Raw genomic sequence first — 5505 nt, forward strand, 5'->3', positions numbered from 1 at the left:
ATCCACAGTAATATCCTTGTTTATCTAGATAAAATATATTTATGGAAATATATACAAAGCTTAAAGCTTTCGTCCATTTTCCTGTGGACTTGATCACTAAGCAAATGAGACATGGTATTGGGGAAGAATTCCAAATAAACATAAACAAACAGACAAAAATAATTAACAAGGTTAAAAAAAGGCGAACAAGTCATTGGGTCGTATTCCTTTCCATAATTCGCTGTGATCTTTGTCTCTCTTTCTCCTGCCCAGGCATTGGAAGGAAGAACCCCCATTGCAGGTGCCGATGAAGAAGTTTTGGACGAAGGAACAGCCGAACACACAGAGGAGGTAGTTCAACCACGACGATAGGCTCGTCTTTTGGCCAGACATTTGAACGAGGGAATAACATGATTGGGATAGTTTGTTTTGGTTGTTATCTCCCTTGGAGATAACTTTTTTGTATATTTTTTGAACAGGAAAAATCAGTACGGCTGATGAGGTCTACTGATCAAGTAGACGAACGCTCCCGTCTTTTATGTATTTTTAATACACATTTTACATAAGTGTGGACTTTTATTACTTGAAGATATTCCAGTCACGTTATGGTGAATTTTTGAGATATATATATATAAGAATATACTCTATATAGAATAATATAATAATCGATATTAATATATAATTATATTATACAGAGAGAGAGAGAAAGAGAAAGAGAGAGAGAGAGAGAGAGAGAGAGAGAGAGAGAGAGAGAGAGAGAGATTCTTTATATGTCAAGGTATGGCTGTATTCGCTAAGTCCGGACGACGATTTATCGTCAGAAAAATTTGAAGAGTAGTTAGTTCTTTGTTTTAACATTTTCAAAGGGGCCTACAATGTTTATGTATTTGCTGTTTACTGCAATCCAAATATCGATGATTCTATATATGATTCTTTCTTGGAAAGGATTAGTATGGCTCAGTCACAGGATTCTAAAGCTTCATTCGTTATTTGTGGAGACTGTCATGCAAAGCTCAGTGAGTGGTTAAATTCAAATTCCACAGATTAACATTGCTGGTCTGCTCATGAGTTCTGTGTATGCTCCAATTTTGTTCAGCTATTTGAGGAACCCAAGCATATTTCTGGTAATAGCCTAGAACTCAAATTCACAGATGTTCCAGCTATTGTGAAGTCCAAGATCTGTGAATGAATATATAGGCACTTCAGATCATTGCTCCACTGAGATGGAAATATCTGTCAATCAGTATATTCCTAATGCCACCATTGGAAAAACGGTCTGGCTGAAATCTAGAGCCAATTGGGATCACATTATTGAGGATTGATACATGCAAACGAACCTACCACGACAAAATAGACCAAATCTAACCATAGAGATGAAACGTTCAAATGAAAATTACTCCATTATTGTTGAGTCTCACCGTGCTCCAAATAGAACTTAACATACAGCCGAGAGAAATTACAACAATTCCTTGAAGAGGAAAGTTGAAGGAATGACTCAGCCTCATCTGTGGTGGACCAAATTGGCATCATCTATCTATCTATGGGCCAGGCTCGTCTTCCACTCCACCACTACTGATAGATGATAGTAGATTGGTTCTGTCTCTAGGGAAAAGGCTAAACTGCTTCATTGAGCTTTTGAAGATAAGTAATCTTCCTGAACCTATTCTTACAAAATTTGCATTTTGACAAATGTGCAGACTACAGTAAATGCAGGCCAGTTTATATTCTACCTGTGCTCTCCAGAGTTACTTAAAAACTTATTTCTAAGACACTTTATAAGTATATATGGAATCTAAAGGTTTGTTAGCTGATAGGCAAAATATAATATAGGAAGCGCTTAGGTAGCTGCGATGCTCTTTTACACTTGGCATACCATTTGCAAGAGACCTTGCCTTGATAAGGGTTTTGAGTGCAGAGTAATTTTAGTGATCTAAGACCTATTGCGTCTGGAGTTCTACAGGGTAGTGTTTTTGGTACACTGTTATTTTGAGTGTATACTAGTGATGTGGTTACTGACCTGGAAAACAAGATTTTTTTAGTATGCTAATGATGCAACACTTGTGAGTGTAGTAAAGTCGCCAATTATGAGAAATGAAGCTGCCTTTTGTCTCAATTGTGACATGGAGCAGATTAGTGTGAATAATGCAGCTGGTTGGGTATGAGGCTGAACTCAAGTAAAACGAAAACGCTATTAAAAAGCAGATCTCGTGCAGCAGATTTACCACCCCATCCTCTGCTTCAGGTGGATGGAACTTTGCTGAATGCGTCTGAAGCTTTAACCATTCCAGGTGTAACCTTTGACTCCTGTCTTCTAACTTTTGAGAAACATCTAATGAACGTTTCAGCGAATGCTGCACGAAAGTTCGGTATTGTTTATAAGGCCTCATATACTATTGACAACGGTCATCAAATCAGTGTAGCCTGTTTTAGGTCATTTGTACCTCCTTTGCTGGAATACTACTGTTCTCTGGTGTGGATATCTGCTTCTGCCAGAGATTGATCTCTTTTAGGTAGAGTGGTTCGTGGTGGCAGGAGGTTTCTGTCTCCTAATAGTAGTAGTCATGACTTTGACAATCAGCGGATGGTCTTTTGTTTGTCACTCTTTCATGAGGCGTTTCGACAGAGGTCTTCTTTCACATTCACAGTTGATACTTGATCCCCTTCATTTGCCAAGAGAGAGAGAGAGAGAGAGAGAGAGCCGCAACCAGGTTCGCTGAACACCAGAAGCACCAATATGCAGCAAATATGCCTTGCTGTTGAACGACTCAGTTCCAGAGGTCTTTTATTCCTTACACCATTGGACTATGGAACTCTCTCCCTAAGAAGGGCGTGCAATTGCAACCTGAGGAGTTCAAGCGAAGTCGCAATACATTAATACGATAATATAATCTAAATTATACTTGAATAGTTTACTTACATTTTTTTTTTCTTCAATTTGTTACATTTGTTTTTCTAATAACTGATCTCCTCTTTGTGCATTTCCCATCACTTGCTGCTGACAGTTCATTTGAAAGAACGCCACGTAATTCTTTGGAAGCTTGAATTTCAAGTCAGTGGCCCCTCTGGGCTGGTTCCATATGAATAGGGTTTAACCTTTGAATAATAATAATAATAATAATAATAATAATAATAATAATAATAATAATAATAATAATAATAATAAGAAGAAGAAGAAGAAGAAGAAGAAGAAGAAGAAGCCAACGATTGGTCTCATAAACAAATTCGTAAGTGCTGCTGCAATCTATTTCTAGTTGTACAATTACTAAAGTTTCATTATCACCACCTCCTTTTCTCTATCGATTTTCCCTCTGTCTTACAGAAAGCCGAAAGCGGACATTCTGAGGAAAAACCTGTACCTAAACCTGAGCCGATACCTGGTGAAAAGCAAGGTAAGTGACTCTCATTTTTGTTGACAATTTTGTAAGCTGTCACTCCTCTTGTTATCTCGAGGGCCAGGAAGCCTCCAATAACGCCAATCTTTTGTTTGTTCCGAGCTCTCCCGAGGGAACGTAAGCAGAACTGAACAATGCGCAGTGAAAAATTGGAAATAACATGAAGTCATTGATATCATCCTCACATAATAATATGACTGGTGCTTGTTTTACGAGGAATATGTCTAATTTCCTTGGTGTTTTATTCGTGGATTCTTTTGTCCTGTGTATTCACTCTCATGTGATGACACAAACGAGGTTACATTGCACTTACCGTGGTCAAAATAGAACACCAGGATCGTGAAGGTAATAACCGTTCATTACTGACGTCAATAGAGAAATATCATCATCATCATCATCATCATCACGAAAACTGCAAAACGTTTGTTATTTTACAAGGAAAGAAAGTTCCCTTGTGTCTCTGTTCCTTATGACATCACTTCATTATTTCAACACAGACTGGAGAGAGATAATATTCAGACATGACTCTTCTCACTTTGCAGATTGTAAACCAACCGACGCATGTAGTGGTAACGGTGGCTATTGCATAGCAAACAGCGAGAAAAAAAGACTGCGACGGCCTCCTCTTTCCAAATGAGTGTAGATCTGCCCTGTGCTCCTGCTGTGTACAAGGTAAGTAGAAGAAGGAAGAAGATCTCCAAAAAAATATAGACTTCAAAATGTTTAAAGAGTCCTAAATTTTGATATCAAATTTTACTTCGTATTCTTGCAAATGTTCTAATAAACATTGCTTAGCAAAATTTTCCAGAATTCTTCTTCTTCTTCTTCTTCTTCTTCTTCTTCTTCTTCTTCTTCTTCTTATTCTTATTCTTCATAGTGTCAAATCTGTTTTAAATTTTCTTATGGCGCTCACGCACTTTAATAGTATATAAGATCCAAGATTAGTCTTAGTTAAATAGCCAAGGAATTCAATGTTAGATACCTTTCTCCATGGTATATTTTATAGTCACATTCCCTTCTTTTGGTTGAAATAAACAGTATCTGAAGACAATTGGTTTCACATTTTCTGAAAGTATCTGGGCTCACTGCTGTCTCCTCAGAAAGTTAGGAAATCGTTCAGCAGCAGCAGCAGCAACTTACCTGGAGAGGTGCGACATCTCTTAGTCGCTCAGTTCTCGATTTCTGGTAGATGGGCAACTAACTGCATTTTCTTGCTTTTCTTCTTTCGCATCGACCGACTACAGTGAAAAAGAACGAATGCGCAGCAGGGACAGACACCTGCCCCGCCAACTCAGAATGCAAGACTAAAGAAGCGGGATATGAATGTGCTTGCAACGCAGGCTTTGAGCAAAGTGGAGGTGAGAGTTACTAGGTATTTCATACATTCTCACCTTTATGGTATACTACTGTATGCAGTTGGTGCTCAGGTTTTTATGCTTTATTCTGTGCAGAGGCTGCTCAAGTTGTCAAGATTCGTTTGTATTTCATTCATGCGACATAATTATCAGAGATTCCTCGCGGATCCTCTAAAGTCTCATATCAAAATGTTATTGTGAAGTCTCCATTGTTAAGTCATACCTTGTATTGCACACTTATGTAATTAGTGACCCTTTTGTCACAAGTTCTCTGATATTTTATGAGAAACCTAGAACACAACAGCGAGTTCAACAAAACTGTATTTGTATCTCAAATTGTTGAGAGATGTGGAAAATATCTTTATTTCTCTTCCAAGTTTGATGAGAGCACTACTGAGTATTACATACGAACACCTTTAACGTCATCACAGTCATAGTGATAATCTAATATGGGGATAGTCTCTCTCTTTCTCTCTCTTTGGTCATGAATGATCTTTTTCATTTTACCAGATATAAATGAATGTGACAGCGATCCATGTGGTCCAAACATGCGGTGCCAAAATACACCTGGAAGTTATGAATGTATCTGCGACGCTGGATTCGAGAAAGTCAACGGTGCTTGTGTTGGTGAGTTATGCTTTCATGTTAACTTCTTCTTATAGGGATCCTAAACACTCTTTCATAGTCCGCCTTGAAATATCACAAGTGCTTCTACTTAGCTGGTCCCAGATATTCTAGCCTAACTTTTAGTCCGGCAGTTGGATGTCAAAGTGGACTAG

General features: G+C 38.2%; 1 long non-coding RNA gene across 1 annotated transcript; it reads left to right on the forward strand.

The window, feature by feature from the left end:
* Positions 1-3174: 3174 nt before the first annotated feature.
* On the forward strand, positions 3175-5300 carry LOC135215189 (uncharacterized). Its single transcript, XR_010314608.1, has 4 exons — positions 3175-3368; positions 3914-4043; positions 4616-4729; positions 5237-5300. It is a non-coding gene; the product is annotated as an uncharacterized LOC135215189 (long non-coding RNA).
* The last annotated feature ends 205 nt before the right edge of the window (positions 5301-5505 follow it).

This window comes from Macrobrachium nipponense, chromosome 5 (genome assembly GCF_015104395.2).
Source record: "Macrobrachium nipponense isolate FS-2020 chromosome 5, ASM1510439v2, whole genome shotgun sequence".
NCBI classification, from domain to species: domain Eukaryota; kingdom Metazoa; phylum Arthropoda; class Malacostraca; order Decapoda; family Palaemonidae; genus Macrobrachium; species Macrobrachium nipponense.